Here is a 24,031-nt window from a genome sequence, read left to right as displayed (position 1 = left end):
GCTGGTGGGGCCTCTCTTGGGGGGGCTAACAGCCTGGATTCTATGTCAACGTGTGTGTGTGTGTGTGTGTGTGTGTGTGTGTGTGTGTGTGTGTGTCACGTGTTCTGCAGCTAGATTTTCCTTTTACAATGGCTATAGCTTTAACCCTAACCCAATGGCTGTAGTTTTAACCCTAACCCAATGGCTGTAGTTTTAACCCTAACCCAATGGCTGGGGCTTTAACCCTAACCCAATGGCGGTAGCTTTAACCCTAACCCAATGGCGGTAGCTTTAACCCTAACCCAATGGCGGTAGCTTTAACCCTAACCCAATGGCTGTAGTTTTAACCCTAACCCAATGGCTGTAGCTTTAACCCTAACCCAATGGCGGTAGCTTTAACCCTAACCCAATGGCTGTAGCTTTAACCCTAACCCAATGGCTGTAGCTTTAACCCTAACCCAATGGCTGTAGTTTTAACCCTAATCCAATGGCTGTAGTTTTAACCCTAACCCAAATGCTGTTGAGGATGTGATTGGTATAAGCGATGTGGTGTAACTTCCACCTAAGGAGGCAAGGTTAAGCTATTACCAGATTGATTATACCTGTCAAATCATCTCAGATCTTCACAAGTGCATAGGGCGTAGGGTTTAGGGGTAGATTTGGGATTTGAACACAGAGTGCATGTGTCACGACATCGACGGAAGGTGGCACCCCTCCTCGGCGGTCGTCGTCGCCGGCCTACTAGCTGCCACCGATCCTCTGTTTCATTTTCTGTTGGTTAGGTCTAGGTTGGTTAGGTCTAGGTTAGGCACGCACCTGTTTTGTATTAGTTCATTAGTGGGGGGGGGGTGGGGGGGTATTTAGTCTTGCTATGTTGGTTTGTTTGTTGTGTGTGATTATTTTACGTCAGGACGATTCGTCTGGGGAACAGGTGTTTCCCTCTTTTTGTGGATTTTGCAGAGTTTATTGTGGGCTGCGTCCCTACATTGTGTGCGGGCTGGTATTTTGGGCTTTTTGTACTGTCGCCCTGGCATACCTAGTTTTTGGACAAGAGTGGATACCTATTAAACGTGTGTTCACAGACTTGTGTCTCCTGCGCTTGACTTCACCCCTCCTGCTTCCTTGAGCCGCCTGACAGCATGTGTGTGAATGTGTGTGTGTGTGTGAGAGCGATTGCGAAATGCGGACTTTGGGACCGTTTTGGACATGTTTTCATGTGTTAAATGCTGCTCTGCTTTTGTATCATGCGTTTATCAAAGCATATGTTCAGGATTCTCATAATTAAGAGAGTTGGGTTTCTCCACCCTTAACTCCCAGAAGGCTGCACTTGTTCACTCCCCCTGTTGCTAGAAGCCTTTCGTTGTTGCACCATTTTATGCATTTTCAATCCATGAAAGCGTCTGTATGCCTGTGAAATGAATTTCCTTTCAAAATACAACCTTAATTTTGCTCCAGAAATATGTATTTTTTCTGATTCTTTATTCCTAAATTCCCAGACAGCATACCTACAGAAACCGGCCTAAAGCATTAGGCTGATGGAAACAAAAGCAATTGAATTATGATTTCCGTAAACAGATTGAGTTGGACAAACGTAATGACATAATGTATTGGAGGTATCTGATTCAATTCAACACTGTTTGAATAACCCAGTTAATAACCCAGTTAAGTAAATCTGTTATAATCATCTCATGTAAAAACAACCTGTTTCCATTAGGTGTAACTACTTTCCAAAATTTAATTAAGTTGATCTCAAAACTTTGTGTGTGTGTGTTGCGTGTGTTTGCATAAGTTTGCGTGTGTGTGTGTGTTTGTGTGTGTGCGTGTGTTTGCGTGTGTGTGTGTTTGCGTGTGTGTGTGTGTGTTTGCGTGTGTGTGTGTGTGTGTGTGTGTGTGTGTGTGTGTGTGTGTGTGTGTGTGTGTGTGTGTGTGTGTGTGCATTGACTCACTCGCAAGCGTCTGTCCAAAACCACAGGGTTAGGGTTAAAGCTACAGCCATTGGGTTAGGGTTAAAGCTACAGCCATTGGGTTAGGGTTAAAACTACAGCCATTGGGTTAGGGTTAAAGCTATAGCCATTGGGTTAGGGTTAAAACTACAGCCATTGGGTTAGGGTTAAAGCTATAGCCATTGGGTTAGGGTTAAAACTACAGCCATTGGGTTAGGGTTAAAGCTATAGCCATTGGGTTAGGGTTAAAACTACAGCCATTGGGTTAGGGTTAAAGCCCCAGCCATTGTAAAAGGAAAATCTAGCTGCAGAACACGTGCCACACACACACACACACACACACACACACACACACACACACGTTGACATAGAATCCAGGCTGTTAGCCCCCCCAAGAGAGGCCCCACCAGCAGGGTTAGTCTGGCTATTACCCTCACTTTTTCCACACACACACATAACACACACATACCTAAGACACACATAACACACACACACACACACACACACACACACACACACACACACACACACACACACACACACACACACACACACACACACACACACCATGCGTATACAGTAGTTTCAGGTGGCATTACTACACTCAATACTACGAGTTCTACATGGAAACTAGCTCTCTCACTATGCCCATGAACACACAACACATTCCTGGAATACCCTCCAATCAACACACACACACACATTCCTGGAATACCCTCCAATCAACACACACACACACATTCCTGGAATACCCTCCAATCAACACACACACACACACACACACACACACACACACACACACACACACGGCTGTATCAGTCTGCTAAAACAGAACTATTAAAGGCCCAGTGCACTACTTTTTTTCACCCCAAAAAATGATTCAGATTTTTCCGGCAGTGCTGCAGCACTTTCAGCACCCCTACTTCCTGCGGCTATGCACACACACAACCCTGATGAAACATGGGTGTGGTAAGATACAACAACTACATTTTTGCAGAGCATCTAAGATTAGTGCTCTGTTTTTTTTTACATAAACTATCACCTTATGAACAGAAAATGGTTTAATTCAATATTGCCAGCAAAAGCTATTTTCATCCTGACGACCCGCATCCAATCAACTAATCTGATTATGCTACTGTTGAAAGTGTAAGCCTGGTAAATTGAATAATTAAAGTGATATTTCAGAGTGTGAGAGACGTCATGCTGATCTCTGGTGGAGTTCTGTGTCATCGTGTCGTCATTAGGATCGTACAGTATTCTGCAGACTGATTAGCAGACTGATCTGCACATTTCTTCTGTTTTTCGGGGGGGCTCAACGTGACTTCCTGGTTAAATAAAGCCAGTTTATCTCATTCTCCCAGGCTTTTGGACTGACTCTTTGAACCAAGACCACTTCTGGTAATAGAGGACGGGACAGAAAAACTTCCTGACTTTTGAACTCTGAACTTTACCATTTAAAGACGACACCAGTGGACACTCTGGATTTGATCTAAAAATAGATTTCTTTGGACTCTGTGACTTTGGGTTTCTACACCATGGATATAAAAGTGAAAGTTACCTAACTGTATAAGCCACTATAGCTATAAGAACAGACTTGGAATACAGTTTATGTCACGGCTGTTTGAAGGAGCGGACCAAAATGCAGCGTGTTCGTAGTTCCACATATTTATTAAAAGTGAAACTGAATGCAATACACTGAAATACTTGAAAATACAAAACAAACCGTGACGCAGAGAGGACAACACACTACTCAAAAGACAATCACCCACAAGGACAGGTGAGACAAACATCAACTTAACCTGTTTGGGATATGAGGCAGTATTTTCACGGCCGGATAAAAAACGTACCCGATTTAATCTGGTTACTACTCCTGCCCAGAAATGAGAATATGCATATAATTAGTGGATTTGGATAGAAAACACTCTAAAGTTTCTAAAACTGTTTGAATGGTGTCTGTGAGTATAACAGAATTCATATGGCAGGCCAAAACCTGAGAAGATTCCATACAGGAAGTGCCCTGTCTGACAATTTGTTGTCCTTCTGTAGCATCTCTATCGAAAATACAGCATCTGTGCAGTAACGTGACATTTTCTAAGGCTTCCATTGGCTCTCAGAAGGCGCCAGAAAGTGTAATGGGGTGTCTGCAGTCTCTGGGCGAAGAACAGCAGGAGAATTTGTGAGTGGTCAGCCTGGGAACAGTGACACTGGAGATGCGCGTCCACGAGACTACTCCATTTTTTTCTTTCAGCCTTTGAATGAATACAACGTCTCCCGGTTGGAATATTATCGCTATTTTACGAGAAAAATAGCATAAAAATTGATTTTAAACAGCGTTTGACATGCTTCTAAGTACGGTAATGGAATATGTTGAATTTTTGTGTCACGAAATGCGCTCGCGCGTTGACCCTTCGGATAGTGACCTGAACAAAACGGAGCTATTTCAATATAACTATGGATTATTTGGAACCAAAACAACATTTGTTGTTGAAGTAGAAGTCCTGGGAGTGCATTCTGACGAAGAACAGCAAAGGTAATCCAATTTTTCTAATAGTAATTCTGAGTTTAGTGAGCACCAAACTCGGTGGGTGTCAAATTAGCTAGCCTGTGATGGCCGAGCTATCTACTCAGAATATTGCAAAATGTGCTTTCGCCGAAAAGCTATTTTAAAATCGGACATAGCGATTGCATAAAGGAGTTCTGTATCTATAATTCTTAAAATAATTGTTATGTTTTTTGTGAACGTTTATCATGAGTAATTTAGTAAATTCACCGGAAGTTTTCGGTGGGTATGCTAGTTCTGAACATCACATGCTAATGTTAAAAGCTGGTTTTTGATATAAATATGAACTTGATTGAACAAAACATGCATGTATTGTATAACATAATGTCCTAGCAGTGTCATCTGATGAAGATCGTCAAAGGTTAGTGCTGCATTTAGCTGTGGTTTGGGTTTATGTGACATATATGCTTGCTTGGAAAATGGCTGTGTGATTATTTGTGTCTATGAACTCTCCTAACATAACCTAATGTTTTGCTTTCGCTGTAAAGCCTTTTTGAAATCGGACAATGTGGTTAGATTAACGAGAATCTTATCTTTAAAATGGTGTAAAATAGTTGATTGTTTGAGAAAATTGAATTGTGGTATTTTAGTTGGTTTTGTATTTCGCGCCGTGCGATGCCATTGGCTGTTGGCTAGGGGTTCCGCACGCGGAACGGTGTTCTGCTAGCGGAACGTCTGTCCTTAACAGGTTAAGTATGGCCTCCAATTAGAGACAACGACAACCAGCTGCCTCTAATTGGAGGTCATGCCAAACAACAACTCACATAGAAATACAACAACTAGAACCTGAACATAGACATACAAAAACAGATCAACACCCCCTGTCACGCCCTGACCACTCTACCATAGAAAAGAACAACTTACTATGGTCAGGACGTGACAGTGCCCCCCCAAAGGTGCAGACTCCGAATGCAGACCAAAAAAATAATAATAAAAAAAAAAACAACAACAACCCCCAACCCCCCCCCCCCCCCCCCCGAAAAAAAAGAAACACAAAAGGTGGGTGAATAATGTCTATGGCGGTGGCTCTGGTTCCGGGCGTAGTACCCCCACCGTCCGCTTCTGTATGTCCGGAGGAACCAGACCATGGATTATCGCGGGAGGCTTCGTACCACCAACCGCCACTGAAGACTCTGGGCTAAAAGCCGCCGCTGAAGACTCTGGGCTGCAGACCGCCGCTGAAGGCTCTGGGTTGCAGACCGCCGCTGAAGGCTCTGGGTCGCAGAGCGCCGCTGAAGGCTCTGGGTCGCAGAGCGCCGCTGGAGGCTCAGGGCTGAGGAGCGTCGCTGGAGGCTCAGGGCTGAGGAGCGTCGCTGGAGGCTCAGAGCTGAGGAGCGTCGCTGGAGGCTCAGGTCTCCATCCTGACTTAGCAAAACTCCCCGTGTGCCCCCCCCACCAGACCAGTTCCCATAGGACTACTGTAGCATAGCTATATGTTGTCCATGCAGCTAACCTGTTCTCAGTTAATCAGGAGCAAATCTAATATCGTCCCTGTTAGAAAAGGAAGGTTGTCCAGCCCTCCCTGTATGGAGTCTGTTCTGATGAGGAAGGTTGTCCAGCCCTCCCTGTATGGAGTCTGTTCTGATGAGGAAGGTTGTCCAGTCCTCCCTGTATGAAGTCTGTTCTGATGAGGAAGGTTGTCCAGTCCTCCCTGTATGAAGTCTGTTCTGATGAGGAAGATTGTCCAGTCCTCCCTGTATGAAGTCTGTTCTGATGAGGAAGGTTGTCCAGTCCTCCCTGTATGAAGTCTGTTCTGATGAGGAAGGTTGTCCAGTCCTCCCTGTATGGAGTCTGTTCTGATGAGGAAGGTTGTGCAGTCCTCCCTGTATGGAGTCTGTTCTGATGAGGAAGGTTGTGCAGTCCTCCCAGTATGAAGTCTGTTCTGATGAGGAAGGTTGTGCAGTCCTCCCTGTATGGAGTCTGTTCTGATGAGGAAGGTTGTCCAGTCCTCCCTGTATGAAGTCTGTTCTGATGAGGAAGGTTGTGCAGTCCTCCCTGTATGAAGTCTGTTCTGATGAGGAAGTTTGTCCAGTCCTCCCTGTATGGAGTCTGTTCTGATGAGGAAGGTTGTCCAGTCCTCCCTGTATGAAGTCTGTTCTGATGAGGAAGGTTGTCCAGTCCTCCCTGTATGAAGTCTGTTCTGATGAGGAAGGTTGTCCAGTCCTCCCTGTATGAAGTCTGTTCTGATGAGGAAGGTTGTCCAGTCCTCCCTGTATGAAGTCTGTTCTGATGAGGAAGGTTGTGCAGTCCTCCCTGTATGAAGTCTGTTCTGATGAGGAAGGTTGTCCAGTCCTCCCTGTATGAAGTCTGTTCTGATGAGGAAGGTTGTCCAGTCCTCCCAGTATGAAGTCTGTTCTGATGAGGAAGGTTGTCCAGTCCTCCCTGTATGAAGTCTGTTCTGATAAGGAAGGTTGTCCAGTCCTCCCTGTATGGAGTCTGTTCTGATGAGGAAGGTTGTCCAGTCCTCCCTGTATGAAGTCTGTTCTGATGAGGAAGGTTGTCCAGTCCTCCCTGTATGGAGTCTGTTCTGATGAGGAAGGTTGTCCAGTCCTCCCTGTATGGAGTCTGTTCTGATGAGGAAGGTTGTCCAGTCCTCCCTGTATGGAGTCTGTTCTGATGAGGAAGGTTGTCCAGTCCTCCCTGTATGGAGTCTGTTCTGATGAGGAAGGTTGTCCAGTCCTCCCTGTATGAAGTCTGTTCTGATGAGGAAGTTTGTCCAGTCCTCCCTGTATGGAGTCTGTTCTGATGAGGAAGGTTGTCCAGTCCTCCCTGTATGGAGTCTGTTCTGATGAGGAAGGTTGTACAGTCCTCCCTGTATGGAGTCTGTTCTGATGAGGAAGGTTGTCCAGTCCTCCCTGTATGAAGTCTGTTCTGATGAGGAAGGTTGTCCAGTCCTCCCTGTATGGAGTCTGTTCTGATGAGGAAGGTTGTCCAGTCCTCCCTGTATGAAGTCTGTTCTGATGAGGAAGGTTGTCCAGTCCTCCCTGTATGAAGTCTGTTCTGATGAGGAAGATTGTCCAGTCCTCCCTGTATGAAGTCTGTTCTGATGAGGAAGGTTGTCCAGTCCTCCCTGTATGGAGTCTGTTCTGATGAGGAAGGTTGTCCAGTCCTCCCTGTATGGAGTCTGTTCTGATGAGGAAGGTTGTCCAGTCCTCCCTGTATGAAGTCTGTTCTGATGAGGAAGGTTGTCCAGTCCTCCCTGTATGAAGTCTGTTCTGATAAGGAAGGTTGTCCAGTCCTCCCTGTAGAATATGACTCTGTCCTGGTACTGTCCTCTCCAGCTTCCAGCTGTCATTAGGGTCACACTGTTCTAGACAGACAGATGGTTCTAGACAGACAGATTGTTCTAGACAGATAGACGGTTCTACGCAGTCTATCTGTCCAACAAGACACATAGATACATGGAAAGCCAGCCAGCCAGCCAGCCAGCCAGCCAGCCAGCCAGACAGACAGACAGACAGGCTGGTACTCAAACACAAGGTTGTCATAACAGGGAAATATGCCGTGTGTGTGTGTGTGTGTGTGTGTGTGTGTGTGTGTGTGTGTGTGTGTGTGTGTGTGTGTGTGTGTGTGCCCTGACTTCCAGTGCTTGGCCATGTTCCAGTGTCTGAGAGACACAGTGGAATACCTGGCAGAGCCTCCAGGCTGAGGGATTTATCACAGGGCTTGTGATCAGTATGGGCCTTCAGCTAACAGATTCAACACTCATAGGTAACCTAGCGGTTAAGACCGTTGGGCCAATAACAGAAAGGTGGCTGATTCGAATCCCCGAGCTGACTAGGTGAAAAATCTGTCGATGTGCCATCGAGCAAGGCACTTAACTCTAAGAAAGAAACACAACCAGCGTCTGAAATATGTAATACAACACAAGTTTACTGTTTACTAGGTGATTGTAGTACAATCATATAAATGGAGTCAATACTGCAGGTTTGCAATGCTTGTTGTATTGGCACACACACTACAAAGGAAAAACCTCAGTCACTTAGTGCCTTTATTTGTCAGACTTCAGCAGAGCACCTAGACAGTCACAGCCAGCTACTTCCACAGCAGTCATTCCCAGCTCAGCGCCATAGGAGAGGTGGCGGCAGGGTTAGCTGAGCTAATGACATGTAGCCTTCCCAGACATGAGGCAGCGCGGGAGCTAAACAGCCTGCGACCCCACCAGCCAGGGAGGAAAAACAACAACAAAAACAGGGCGATTAGCATCTGATGGGCAGTTCTACTGTTGTTAACGTCGTGGCTGTGACAGTGTGAGTAGGGTGACAGTTGGAAAAGTGACCTGACTTCCATTTCAGTCATTTAGCAGACGCTCTTATCCAAAGAGACTTACAGGAGCAATTAGGGTTAAGAGCCTTGCTTAAGGGCACAGACAGATTGTTCACCTAGTCGACTCGGGGATAAGAACCAGCGACCGCTTGGTTCCTTGCCTAACACTCTAAACCTCTAGGCTACCATACCTGTTCAGGATGGAACGTTACTAAACATTACAGAACCTTGATAGAAATGTATTATTAGAACAGATTTGATTGTCTGTAAAGTAGCCATGCCCAGCCATGCCCAGCCCAGCTCAGCCATGCCCAGCCCAGCCATGCCCAGCCCAGCTCAGCCATGCCCAGCCCAGCTCAGCCATGCCCAGCCATGCCCAGCCCAGCTCAGCCATGCCCAGCCATGCCCAGCCCAGCTCAGCTCAGCCATGCCCAGCTCAGCCCTTGATTGGTTGGAGCTGGCTGACCCGACTTGTGGTGGTGGTGATATTTTCCAGGATGAAGTGTCAGCCAAAGCCAATGATTTGAGCTTTACTACCAAACACAGTGATTTCCATGATGCTCATAGTACAGACTGTCATTGTCCACATCGCATCCTGAAACAGGCCAAACTGACTGAATGACTGGTCCTAGGTTCTTGGGCATACCATGCCAAGTCACAAAGAGACGCAAAGATGTCTGCACTGCCCAGAGTTTGCTTACTGCAGCTGATAGTTAAATGATTCAATTAGACGGTGTCTACATTTGTAATTCATTTGGGATCGAGACATGCAGCTTGATCTAGACAACAGATGACGTGGAATAAGGACTCATCTCAAGCACTTTTTAAGTCTGATGTTACTTGTAATTTGTCATCATCCAAACCAAGACCCATGTTTAGAGTTTCTAAATGTCTATCTGTTCCATTTATAGACTTCTTGTGGAGTGAGGGGAAGAAAAGAGGAGTGACTAGTGGGGGGGAGGAGAGGAGTGACTAGTGGGGGGGAGAAAAGAGGAGTGACTAGTGGGGGGGAGGAGAGGAGTGACTAGTGGGGGGGAGAGGAGTGACTAGTGTGGGGGGAGAGGAGTGACTAGTGGGGGGGAGAGAAGTGACTAGTGGGGGGAGAGGAGTGACTAGTGGAGGGAGAGGAGTGACTAGTGAGGGGAAGAAAAGAGGAGTGACTAGTGGGGGGGAGGAGAGGAGTGACTAGTGGGGGGGAGAGGAGTGACTAGTGTGGGGGGAGAGGAGTGACTAGTGAGGGGAAGAAAAGAGGAGTGACTAGTGGGGGGGAGGAGAGGAGTGACTAGTGGGGGGGAGAGGAGTGACTAGTGTGGGGGGAGAGGAGTGACTAGTGGGGGGGAGAGAAGTGACTAGTGGGGGGAGAGGAGTGACTAGTGGGGGGAGAGGAGTGACTAGTGGGGGGGAGAGGAGTGACTAGTGGGGGGGAGAGGAGTGACTAGTGGGGGGGAGAGGAGTGACTAGTGGGGGGGAGAGAAGTGACTAGTGGGGGGAGAGGAGTGACTAGTGGGGGGGAGAGGAGTGACGAGTGGGGGGGGTGAGGAGTGACTAGTGGGGGGGAGAGGAGTGACTAGTGGGGGGGAGAGAGGAGTGACTAGTGGGGGGAGAGAGGAGTGACTAGTGGGGGAGAGAGAAGTGACTAGTGGTGGGGAAGAGAGGAGTGACTAGTGGGGGGGAAGAGAGGAGTGACTAGTGGGGGGGAGAGGAGTGACTAGTGGGAGGGAGAAGAGAGGAGTGACTAGTGGGAGGGAGAAGAGAGGAGTGACTAGTGGTGGGGAAGAGAGGAGTGACTAGTGGGGGGGAAGAGAGGAGTGACTAGTGGGAGGGAGAAGAGAGGAGTGACTAGTGGGAGGGAGAAGAGAGGAGTGACTAGTGGGGGGAAGAGAGAAGTGACTAGTGGGGGGGAGAAGACAGGAGTGACTAGTGGGGGGGAGAAGAGAGGAGTGACTAGTGGGGGGGAAGAGAGGAGTGACTAGTGGGGGGGAAGAGAGGAATGACTAGTGGGGGGGAGAAGAGAGGGGTGACTAGTGGGAGGGTGAGGAGTGACTAGTGGTGGGGAAGAGAGGAGTGACTAGTGGGAGGGAGAAGAGAGGAGTGACTAGTGGGAGGGAGAAGAGAGGAGTGACTAGTGGGAGGGAGAAGAGAGGAGTGACTAGTGGGGGGGAAGAGAGGAGTGACTAGTGGTGGGGAAGAGAGGAGTGACTAGTGGTGGGGAAGAGAGGAGTGACTAGTGGGAGGGAGAAGAGAGGAGTGACTAGTGGGGGGGAAGAGAGGAGTGACTAGTGGGGGGAAGAGAGAAGTGACTAGTGGGGGGGAGAAGACAGGAGTGACTAGTGGGGGGGAGAAGAGAGGAGTGACTAGTGGGGGGGAAGAGAGGAGTGACTAGTGGGGGGAAGAGAGAAGTGACTAGTGGGGGGGAGAAGACAGGAGTGACTAGTGGGGGGGAGAAGAGAGGAGTGACTAGTGGGGGGGAAGAGAGGAGTGACTAGTGGGGGGAAGAGAGAAGTGACTAGTGGGGGGGAGAAGACAGGAGTGACTAGTGGGGGGGAGAAGAGAGGAGTGACTAGTGGGGGGGAAGAGAGGAATGACTAGTGGGGGGGAAGAGAGGAGTGACTAGTGGGGGGGAAAGAGAGGAGTGACTAGTGGGGGGGAAGAGAGGAGTGACTAGTGGGGAGTAAAGAGAGGAGTGACTAGTGGGGGGGAGAGGAGTGACTAGTGGGGGGGAAGGGAGTGACTAGTGGGGGGGAAGAGAGGAGTGACTAGTGGGGGGGAAGAGAGGAGTGACTAATGGGGGTAAGAGAGGAGTGACTAGTGGGGGGTAAGAGAGGACTGACTAGTGGGGGGTAAGAGAGGAGTGACTAGTGGGAGGGAGAAGAGAGGAGTGACTAGTGGGAGGGAGAAGAGAGGAGTGACTAGTGGGAGGGAGAAGAGAGGAGTGACTAGTGGGGGGGAGAAGAGAGGAGTGACTAGTGGGGGGGAGAAGAGAGGAGTGACTAGTGGGGGGGAAGAGAGGAGTGACTAGTGGGGGGGAAGAGAGGAGTGACTAGTGGGGGGGAGAAGAGAGGAGTGACTAGTGGGAGGGAGAAGAGAGGAGTGACTAGTGGGGGTAAGAGAGGACTGACTAGTGGGGGGTAAGAGAGGAGTGACTAGTGGGAGGGAGAAGAGAGGAGTGACTAGTGGGAGGGAAGAGAGGAGTGACTAGTGGAGGGGAAGAGAGGAGTGACTAGTGGGAGGGAGAAGAGAGGAGTGACTAGTGGGAGGGAAGAGAGGAGTGACTAGTGGGAGGGAAGACAGGAGTGACTAGTGGGAGGGAGAAGAGAGGAGTGACTAGTGGGAGGGAGAAGAGAGGAGTGACTAGTGGGAGGGAGAAGAGAGGAGTGACTAGTGGGGGGGAAGAGAGGAGTGACTAGTGGGGGGGAAGAGAGGAGTGACTAGTGGGGGGGAAGAGAGGAGTGACTAGTGGGGGGAGAGGAGTGACTAGTGGGAGGGAGAAGAGAGGAGTGACTAGTGGGGGGGAGAAGAGAGGAGTGACTAGTGGGAGGGAGAAGAGAGGAGTGACTAGTGGTGGGGAAGAGAGGAGTGACTAGTGGGGGGGAAGAGAGGAGTGACTAGTGGGGGGGAAGAGAGGAGTGACTAGTGGGGGGTAAGAGAGGAGTGACTAGTGGGAGGGAGAAGAGAGGAGTGACTAGTGGGAGGGAGAAGAGAGGAGTGACTAGTGGGGGGGAAGAGAGAAGTGACTAGTGGGAGGGAGAAGAGAGGAGTGACTAGTGGGAGGAAGAGAGAAGTGACTAGTGGGAGGGAGAAGAGAGGAGTGACTAATGGGGGGAAGAGAGGAGTGACTAGTGGGGGGAAGAGAGAAGTGACTAGTGGGGGGGAGAAGACAGGAGTGACTAGTGGGGGGGAGAAGAGAGGAGTGACTAGTGGGGGGGAGAAGAGGAGTGACTAGTGGGGGGGAGAAGAGAGGAGTGACTAGTGGGGGGGAGAAGACAGGAGTGACTAGTGGGGGGGAGAAGAGAGGAGTGACTAGTGGGGGGGAAGAGAGGAGTGACTAGTGGGGGGAAGAGAGAAGTGACTAGTGGGGGGGAGAAGACAGGAGTGACTAGTGGGGGGGAGAAGAGAGGAGTGACTAGTGGGGGGGAAGAGAGGAATGACTAGTGGGGGGGAAGAGAGGAGTGACTAGTGGGGGGGAAAGAGAGGAGTGACTAGTGGGGGGGAAGAGAGGAGTGACTAGTGGGGAGTAAAGAGAGGAGTGACTAGTGGGGGGGAGAGGAGTGACTAGTGGGGGGGAAGGGAGTGACTAGTGGGGGGGAAGAGAGGAGTGACTAGTGGGGGGGAAGAGAGGAGTGACTAATGGGGGGAAGAGAGGAGTGACTAGTGGGGGGTAAGAGAGGACTGACTAGTGGGGGGTAAGAGAGGAGTGACTAGTGGTGGGGAAGAGAGGAGTGACTAGTGGGAGGGAGAAGAGAGGAGTGACTAGTGGGAGGGAGAAGAGAGGAGTGACTAGTGGGGGGGAGAAGAGAGGAGTGACTAGTGGGAGGGAGAAGAGAGGAGTGACTAGTGGGGGTAAGAGAGGACTGACTAGTGGGGGGTAAGAGAGGAGTGACTAGTGGGAGGGAGAAGAGAGGAGTGACTAGTGGGAGGGAGAAGAGAGGAGTGACTAGTGGGAGGGAAGAGAGGAGTGACTAGTGGGGGGGAAGAGAGGAGTGACTAGTGGGGGGGAAGAGAGGAGTGACTAATGGGGGGAAGAGAGGAGTGACTAGTGGGAGGGAGAAGAGAGGAGTGACTAGTGGGAGGGAGAAGAGAGGAGTGACTAGTGGGGGGGAAGAGAGGAGTGACTAGTGGGGGGGAGAAGAGAGGAGTGACTAGTGGGGGGGAGAAGAGAGGAGTGACTAGTGGGGGGGAAGAGAGAAGTGACTAGTGGGAGGGAGAAGAGAGGAGTGACTAGTGGTGGGGAAGAGAGGAGTGACTAGTGGGAGGGAGAAGAGAGGAGTGACTAGTGGGGGGGAAGAGAGGAGTGACTAGTGGTGGGGAAGAGAGGAGTGACTAGTGGAGGGGAAGAGAGGAGTGACTAGTGGGAGGGAGAAGAGAGGAGTGACTAGTGGGGGGGAAGAGAGAAGTGACTAGTGGGAGGGAGAAGAGAGGAGTGACTAGTGGGAGGGAGAAGAGAGGAGTGACTAGTGGGAGGGAGAAGAGAGGAGTGACTAGTGGGGGGGAAGAGAGGAGTGACTAGTGGGGGGAAGAGAGGAGTGACTAGTGGGGAGGAGGGGAGTGACTAGTGGGGGGGGAAGAGAGAAGTGACTAGTGGGGGGAAGAGAGGAGTGACTAGTGTGGGGGAGAAGAGAGGAGTGACTAGTGGGGGGAAGAGAGGAGTGACTAGTGGGGGGAGAAGACAGGAGTGACTAGTGGAGGGGGAGACGAGAGGAGTGACTAGTGGGGGGAAGAGAGGAGTGACTAGTGGGGGAGAAGAGAGAGGAGTGACTAGTGGGGGGGAGAAGAGAGGAGTGACTAGTGGGGGGGAGAAGAGAGGAGTGACTAGTGGGGGAAGAGAAGAGTGACTAGTGGGGGGGAGAAGAGAGGAGTGACTAGTGGGGGAAGAGAGGAGTGACTAGTGGGGGTGTGAGGAGTGACTAGTGGGGGGAAACAGAGGAGTGACTAGTGGGGGGGAGAGAGGGGTGACTAGTGGGGGGGGGAGAAGAGAGGAGTGACTAGTGGGAGGGTGAGGAGTGACTAGTGGGGGGGAGAAGAGAGGAGTGACTAGTGGGGGGGAGAAGAGAGGTGTGACTAGTGGGGGGGAAGAGTGGAGTGACTAGTGGGGGGAAGAGAGGAGTAACTAGTGGGGGGAAGAGAGGAGTGACTAGTGGGGGGGGGAAGAGAGGAGTGACTAGTGGGGAGGAGAAGAGAGGAGTGACTAGTGGGGGGGAAGAGAGGAGTGACTAGTGGGGAGGAGAAGAGAGGAGTGACTAGTGGGGGAGAGGGGGAGAAGTGCCGTTTACTAAACCCTCTGCCAGTGTTTTACTAAACCCTATTCCAGTGTTTTACTAAACCCTCTGCCAGTGTTTTACTAAACCCACTGCCAGTGTTTTACTAAACCCTCTGCCAGTGTTTCACTAAACCCACTGCCAGTGTTTTACTAAACCCTCTGCCAGTGTTTTACTAAACCCTTTGCCAGTGTTTTACTAAACCCTCTGCCAGTGTTGTACTAAACTCTCTGCCAGTGTTTTACTAAACCCACTGCCAGTGTTTTACTAAACCCTCTGCCAGTGTTTTACTAAACCCACTGCCAGTGTTTTACTAAACCCTCTTCCAGTGTTTTTACTAAACCCTCTTCCAGTGTTTTACTAAACCCGCTGCCAGTGTTTTACTAAACCCTCTTCCAGTGTTTTACTAAACCCTCTTCCAGTGTTTTACTAAACCCACTGCCAGTGTTTTACTAAACCCACTGCCAGTGTTTTACTAAACCCACTGCCAGTGTTTTACTAAACCCTCTGCCAGTGTTTTACTAAACCCGCTGCCAGTGTTTTACTAAACCCTCTGCCAGTGTTTTACTAAACCCACTGCCAGTGTTTTACTAAACCCGCTGCCAGTGTTTTACTAAACCCGCTGCCAGTGTTTTACTAAACCCTCTGCCAGTGTTTACTAAACCCTCTGCCAGTGTTTTACTAAACCCTCTGCCAGTGCCTGTCATTTCCAAAGTGTGTCTTCCCTAGTCAAAACCCCACAGCAGCAGCCGTTTTAATAACCCAGCCATCTAGCTGTAGAACTCAAGCCTCCTGCCTCAGCAGGACATGACTTCAGACTGGCATATAAGGAGTGACTAGTGTGGGGGAGAAGAGAGGAGTGACTAGTGGGGGGAAGAGAGGAGTGACTAGTGGGGGGAGAAGACAGGAGTGACTAGTGGAGGGGGAGACGAGAGGAGTGACTAGTGGGGGGAAGAGAGGAGTGACTAGTGGGGGAGAAGAGAGAGGAGTGACTAGTGGGGGGGAGAAGAGAGGAGTGACTAGTGGGGGGGAGAAGAGAGGAGTGACTAGTGGGGGAAGAGAAGAGTGACTAGTGGGGGGGAGAAGAGAGGAGTGACTAGTGGGGGAAGAGAGGAGTGACTAGTGGGGGTGTGAGGAGTGACTAGTGGGGGGAAACAGAGGAGTGACTAGTGGGGGGGAGAGAGGGGTGACTAGTGGGGGGGGGAGAAGAGAGGAGTGACTAGTGGGAGGGTGAGGAGTGACTAGTGGGGGGGAGAAGAGAGGAGTGACTAGTGGGGGGGAGAAGAGAGGTGTGACTAGTGGGGGGGAAGAGTGGAGTGACTAGTGGGGGGAAGAGAGGAGTAACTAGTGGGGGGAAGAGAGGAGTGACTAGTGGGGGGGGGAAGAGAGGAGTGACTAGTGGGGAGGAGAAGAGAGGAGTGACTAGTGGGGGGGAAGAGAGGAGTGACTAGTGGGGAGGAGAAGAGAGGAGTGACTAGTGGGGGAGAGGGGGAGAAGTGCCGTTTACTAAACCCTCTGCCAGTGTTTTACTAAACCCTATTCCAGTGTTTTACTAAACCCTCTGCCAGTGTTTTACTAAACCCACTGCCAGTGTTTTACTAAACCCTCTGCCAGTGTTTTACTAAACCCTCTGCCAGTGTTTTACTAAACCCACTGCCAGTGTTTTACTAAACCCTCTGCCAGTGTTTTACTAAACCCACTGCCAGTGTTTTACTAAACCCTCTGCCAGTGTTTTACTAAACCCTCTGCCAGTGTTTTACTAAACCCTCTGCCAGTGTTTTACTAAACCCACTGCCAGTGTTTTACTAAACCCTCTGCCAGTGTTTCACTAAACCCACTGCCAGTGTTTTACTAAACCCTCTGCCAGTGTTTTACTAAACCCTCTTCCAGTGTTTTACTAAACCCTCTTCCAGTGTTTTACTAAACTCTCTGCCAGTGTTTTACTAAACCCACTGCCAGTGTTTTACTAAACCCTCTGCCAGTGTTTTACTAAACCCACTGCCAGTGTTTTACTAAACCCTCTTCCAGTGTTTTACTAAACCCTCTTCCAGTGTTTTACTAAACCCGCTGCCAGTGTTTTACTAAACCCTCTTCCAGTGTTTTACTAAACCCTCTTCCAGTGTTTTACTAAACCCACTGCCAGTGTTTTACTAAACCCACTGCCAGTGTTTTACTAAACCCACTGCCAGTGTTTTACTAAACCCTCTGCCAGTGTTTTACTAAACCCGCTGCCAGTGTTTTACTAAACCCTCTGCCAGTGTTTTACTAAACCCACTGCCAGTGTTTTACTAAACCCGCTGCCAGTGTTTTACTAAACCCGCTGCCAGTGTTTTACTAAACCCTCTGCCAGTGTTTACTAAACCCTCTGCCAGTGTTTTACTAAACCCTCTGCCAGTGCCTGTCATTTCCAAAGTGTGTCTTCCCTAGTCAAAACCCCACAGCAGCAGCCGTTTTAATAACCCAGCCATCTAGCTGTAGAACTCAAGCCTCCTGCCTCAGCAGGACATGACTTCAGACTGGCATATAAGTAGTGACTGCTGTAAAGTTCCCCACGTAGAGTTTTAACATGCATGTACATACACAAGTACACACACACACACACACACACACACACACACACACACACACACACACACACACACACACACACACACACACACACACACACACACACACACACACACACACACACACACACACACACACAGAGCTAACATGCATGTACATACACAAGTATACACACACACACACACACACACACAAACACCCACGTAGAGCAAACATGCATGTACATACACAAGTACACACACACACTACACACACACACACACACACACACGCTGTTCTGGAAACTTCTTTCCATATGATATACGACCATCGACCAGTGCACATCACGTCACATCATAAATAATAAATAGTAGAAGTGGTGGTATTGTGCCAACCATAACAGCGGCCAGGGTGGGTTTCACTATTCCACAGTGATGTATCAGTGATCTTTTCCTGTTATTGAATTCCTTTCTTGATGCATATCCTCCGAGTGCTGCCTAGCGGGAATCATTGTTGATACCCTCTCGGACCCGCTCTCTCTGCGCTAACTGTGTGTTGAACGACAGGCAGGACGTGCACACCAGGTCCAGTCATCTTCCTGTCCCTGTACCCTCTGGGGGGGGGGGGGGGGGTCTGCTCGATGACATCACTGCTACTCCCCTCTCCTACCTCTTCTCCTCCTCTCTTTCCTCCCCTTCATTCTCCTGCTTCTTTTCTCCTTCTCTTCTTCCTCCTCCTTCTCTGTTATCCCTCTTCTCCACCTCCTACCTCTTCTCTCTCCCTCCTTCCCCTCCCCTCCTCCTCCTCTCCCCTCTGCCTCTTCCTCTGCATGTCCCAGGCTGTCAGATTACTAGGCATGCCCCCCCACTGGGCACAGATGTCAATGCAACGCCTATTCTACGTTGGTTCAACGTCATTTCATTGAAACAACATTGATTCAACCGGTGTGCCCAGTGAGACAGCCCCACGAGGTGTCTACCAGTCAGTGTACTATACTCCAGCCAGTGATAACAAATTATATCTGATCCTGGTCTGTGTGTGTGTGTGTGTGTGTGTGTGTGTGTGTGTGTGTGTGTGTGTGTGTTATGGCAGGCGGGGGGGGGACAGGTGGACATAATGAAGGCAGCTCCCACTGCATCTGGAACACCAGCTAAATGCCTCCACAGACTGACTGCTGTTACCTTCTGTTCATCCTGTTGAGCACGTTGCAGAGACTAGGGGCGACAATCTGACAATTCAGCCAAAGCTAATGCGCTATCTGTCTTGCCACTGTGTTTTACGTCATATATTATCATGTTATAGGACATCGACATGAATGCAAGGTTACGGCCAGCTGACAGAGACGACCACTGGGGAAAACTAGTACGTAGCTCTATCGTGTTACACAAAGTAAAAAGCCTCAAGCCCGGTGTGCCTCTTCTCTTATTGTTCTATCCACAACAAAGACAGGTCTCAGTTCCTTCTCCAAAGTGAAAGAGCCTCTACAGTCACACCAAGCACCATTCCATTACAGTACCAGAGAGAGGAGGTTCTTTAAAATAACATTACAGTACTAGAGAGAGGAGGTTCTATATAAAATAACATTACAGTACCAGAGAGAGGAGGTTCTATATAAAATAACATTACAGTACCAGAGAGAGGAGGTTCTTTAAAACAACATTACAGTACCAGAGAGAGGTGGTTCTTTAAAACAACATTACAGTACCAGAGAGAGGAGGTTCTATATAAAATAACATTACAGTACCAGATAGAGGAGGTTCTTTAAAACAACATTACAGTACCAGAGAGAGGTGGTTCTTTAAAACAACAGTACAGTACCAGAGAGAGGAGGTTCTATATAAAATAACATTACAGTACCAGAGAGAGGAGGTTCTATATAAAATAACATTACAGTACCAGAGAGAGGAGGTTCTATATAAAATAACATTACAGTACCAGAGAGAGGAGGTTCTATATAAAATAACATTACAGTACCAGAGAGAGGAGGTTCTTTAAAACAACATTACAGTACCAGAGAGAGGTGGTTCTTTAAAACAACATTACAGTACCAGAGAGAGGAGGTTCTATATAAAATAACATTACAGTACCAGATAGAGGAGGTTCTTTAAAACAACATTACAGTACCAGAGAGAGGTGGTTCTTTAAAACAACAGTACAGTACCAGAGAGAGGAGGTTCTATATAAAATAACATTACAGTACCAGAGAGAGGAGGTTCTTTAAAATAACATTACAGTACCAGAGAGAGGAGGTTCTATATAAAACAACATTACAGTACCAGAGAGAGGAGGTTCTATATAAAACAACATTACAGTACCAGAGAGAGGAGGTTCTTTAAAACAGCATTACAGTACCAGAGAGAGGAGGTTCTTTAAAACAACATTACAGTACCAGAGAGAGGAGGTTCTTTAAAACAGCATTACAGTACCAGAGAGAGGAGGTTCTTTAAAACAGCATTACAGTACCAGAGAGAGGAGGTTCTTTAAAACAGCATTACAGTACCAGAGAGAGGAGGTTCTATATAAAATAACATTACAGTACCAGATAGAGGAGGTTCTTTAAAACAACATTACAGTACCAGATAGAGGAGGTTCTATATAAAATAACAGTACAGTACCAGATAGAGGAGGTTCTTTAAAATAACATTACAGTACCAGAGAGAGGAGGTTCTATATAAAATAACATTACAGTACCAGAGAGAGGAGGTTCTATATAAAATAACATTACAGTACCAGAGAGAGGAGGTTCTTTAAAACAACATTACAGTACCAGAGAGAGGAGGTTCTATATAAAATAACATTACAGTACCAGAGAGAGGAGGATCTTTAAAACAACATTACAGTACCAGAGAGAGGAGGTTCTTTAAAACAACATTACAGTACCAGAGAGAGGAGGTTCTATATAAAATAACATTACAGTACCAGAGAGAGGAGGTTCTTTAAAACAGCATTACAGTACCAGAGAGAGGAGGTTCTTTAAAACAACATTACAGTACCAGAGAGAGGAGGTTCTTTAAAACAACATTACAGTACCAGAGAGAGGAGGTTCTTTAAAACAACATTACAGTACCAGAGAGAGGAGGTTCTTTAAAACAACATTACAGTACCAGAGAGAGGAGGTTCTTTAAAACAACATTACAGTACCAGAGAGAGGAGGTTCTTTAAAACAACATTACAGTACCAGAGAGAGGAGGTTCTTTAAAACAACATTACAGTACCAGAGAGAGGAGGTTCTTTAAAACAACATTACAGTACCAGAGAGAGGAGGTTCTTTAAAACAACATTACAGTACCAGAGAGAGGAGGTTCTTTAAAACAACATTACAGTACCAGAGAGAGGAGGTTCTTTAAAACAACATTACAGTACCAGAGAGAGGAGGTTCTTTAAAACAACATTACAGTACCAGAGAGAGGAGGTTCTTTAAAACAACATTACAGTACCAGAGAGAGGAGGTTCTTTAAAACAGCATTACAGTACCAGAGAGAGGAGGTTCTTTAAAACAACATTACAGTACCAGAGAGAGGAGGTTCTTTAAAACAGCATTACAGTACCAGAGAGAGGAGGATCTTTAAAACAACATTACAGTACCAGAGAGAGGAGGTTCTTTAAAACAACATTACAGTACCAGAGAGAGGAGGTTCTTTAAAACAACATTACAGTACCAGAGAGAGGAGGTTCTTTAAAACAACATTACAGTACCAGAGAGAGGAGGTTCTTTAAAACAACATTACAGTACCAGAGAGAGGAGGTTCTATATAAAATAACATTACAGTACCAGAGAGAGGAGGATCTTTAAAACAACATTACAGTACCAGAGAGAGGAGGTTCTTTAAAACAACATTACAGTACCAGAGAGAGGAGGTTCTATATAAAATAACATTACAGTACCAGAGAGAGGAGGTTCTTTAAAACAGCATTACAGTACCAGAGAGAGGAGGTTCTTTAAAACAACATTACAGTACCAGAGAGAGGAGGTTCTTTAAAACAACATTACAGTACCAGAGAGAGGAGGTTCTTTAAAACAACATTACAGTACCAGAGAGAGGAGGTTCTTTAAAACAACATTACAGTACCAGAGAGAGGAGGTTCTTTAAAACAACATTACAGTACCAGAGAGAGGAGGTTCTTTAAAACAACATTACAGTACCAGAGAGAGGAGGTTCTTTAAAACAACATTACAGTACCAGAGAGAGGAGGTTCTTTAAAACAACATTACAGTACCAGAGAGAGGAGGTTCTTTAAAACAACATTACAGTACCAGAGAGAGGAGGTTCTTTAAAACAACATTACAGTACCAGAGAGAGGAGGTTCTTTAAAACAACATTACAGTACCAGAGAGAGGAGGTTCTTTAAAACAACATTACAGTACCAGAGAGAGGAGGTTCTTTAAAACAACATTACAGTACCAGAGAGAGGAGGTTCTTTAAAACAACATTACAGTACCAGAGAGAGGAGGTTCTTTAAAACAACATTACAGTACCAGAGAGAGGAGGTTCTTTAAAACAACATTACAGTACCAGAGAGAGGAGGTTCTATATAAAATAACATTACAGTACCAGAGAGAGGAGGTTCTTTAAAACAGCATTACAGTACCAGAGAGAGGAGGTTCTATATAAAATAACATTACAGTACCAGAGAGAGGAGGTTCTTTAAAACAGCATTACAGTACCAGAGAGAGGAGGTTCTTTAAAACAACATTACAGTACCAGAGAGAGGAGGTTCTTTAAAACAACATTACAGTACCAGAGAGAGGAGGTTCTTTAAAACAACATTACAGTACCAGAGAGAGGAGGTTCTTTAAAACAACATTACAGTACCAGAGAGAGGAGGTTCTTTAAAACAACATTACAGTACCAGAGAGAGGAGGTTCTTTAAAACAACATTACAGTACCAGAGAGAGGAGGTTCTTTAAAACAACATTACAGTACCAGAGAGAGGAGGTTCTTTAAAACAACATTACAGTACCAGAGAGAGGAGGTTCTTTAAAACAACATTACAGTACCAGAGAGAGGAGGTTCTTTAAAACAACATTACAGTACCAGAGAGAGGAGGTTCTTTAAAACAACATTACAGTACCAGAGAGAGGAGGTTCTTTAAAACAACATTACAGTACCAGAGAGAGGAGGTTCTTTAAAACAACATTACAGTACCAGAGAGAGGAGGTTCTTTAAAACAACATTACAGTACCAGAGAGAGGAGGTTCTTTAAAACAACATTACAGTACCAGAGAGAGGAGGTTCTTTAAAACAACATAATACAATTAGAAGTGAGAACAACTATGAAACAAGACCCGATGGTGAGACAGAGGGCAGTGGGTTCGTTCAGTCAGGCTTCTCACAAGTTCCCTGTGTGTGTGTGTGTGTGTGTGTGTGTGTGTGTGTGTGTGTGTGTGTGTGTGTGTGTGTGTGTGTGTGTGTGTGTGTGTGTGTGGTGTGTGTGTGTGTGTGTGTGTGTGTGTGTGTGTATGTGCAGGTGTGTGTGTGAGTTAAAGATCACATCTGACCCTCTCTCTCTCTCTCTTTCTCCCCCCCCTTCCTCCTCCTCTCCCCCTCTCTATGGGGAATGCCATTTGGGACTCACCCTCAAATAACCTCCCCTGATCATGGCTCCCTCCCATCATATTGGTTAGATTACAGGAGACTAAACGTTTTAGGGTCCTAATAACTTTAGTGTGGAGATTATGATATAAGGCATAATAGCATACCATCTGAAACACAGCCAAGGTGTGTGTTCTCTCTCTCTCTCTCTCTGTCTCTCTGTCTGTGTTGGTAAAGGGACCAGCCAGGCATGTTCAAGGTTGTTGCAGCAGATGGTAAGCTACAGCATCTCTATCACTATTATTACCATTGAGTAACTAAGCACACAGTTGTAGCCCAATATAAGATGGTATTGACATGTCTGTTGAGGATACCCTGTAAGGCACTCCCCTGGGCATTTCCCATAGGCAACTATACTGCCATTATGGATCTTTGCTCACAGTGCAGTACAGAGCCAAGTGAACGCCACAACACAGTTTCCCCCCACTTTCCAAAAGGTAATTGAAGCATGCTGGGGCTCATTGATCCAGCATTGTGACGCAGGCAGTTTCTCAGTCAGTGTAAAACCCTTCCATCCCTATTCACAGTCACACTGAGCCGTTCAGGATACCGCCCATTGATTCTCTACACTCCATCAACAACCACAGGACTGGGTGTGATCATTATGTAAATAAAAATGATCTCAATATATGATCGCAGATAAAGACCAAGCCTTCAGCCTCAATAATAATGTTTCACATAACGGCATTAAACCTTCAGTAACTCGAAAGTCACTATAATGTAGCTTTACTGATGAATGTGTCCAAATCAAAGAAAGAGTGGAATCGTCAGTCTGGACCTATGGTATGTTATCAGACAAAGACGTGCAGAAAGACAGGTTGAAAATCAATAGCAGTATTCTACTGAAGTTTGAAAGGTACAGTCTAGTAATTTCAGACATATCCTTCCTCCAATCCCACTGTCTGAAAACAACAGCTTTTAATCACCCCATGAAGACATCACTGTAACCTCAAAGGAGTCTGTGTGTGTGTGTGTGTGTGTGTGTGTGTGTGTGTGTGTGTGTGTGTGGGTGTGTGTGTGTGTGTGTCTGTGTCTGTGTCTGTGTGTGTGTGTGTGTGTGTGTGTGTGTGTGTGTGTGTGTGTGTGTGTGTGTGTGTGTATATGTGTGTGTATATGTGTGTGTATATGTGTGTGTGCGTGTGTGTGCGTGTGTGTGTGTGCCAGTAT

The 24,031-nt window shown here is 47.4% G+C and overlaps 1 protein-coding gene across 1 annotated transcript in view; it reads right to left on the bottom strand.

Moving 5' to 3' along the window:
- Positions 1-24,031, bottom strand: part of LOC106570575 (ataxin-1) — a 169,444-nt gene that overhangs the window by 131,158 nt on the left and 14,255 nt on the right. The gene's annotated exons all lie outside the window — the stretch shown is intronic.

This window comes from Salmo salar, chromosome 14 (assembly GCF_965601325.2).
Source record: "Salmo salar chromosome 14, fSalSal1, whole genome shotgun sequence".
Classification (NCBI taxonomy): Eukaryota; Metazoa; Chordata; class Actinopteri; order Salmoniformes; family Salmonidae; genus Salmo; species Salmo salar.
Note: the sequence above shows the minus strand (reverse complement) of the source record. Positions and strands in the feature narration are given on the sequence as shown.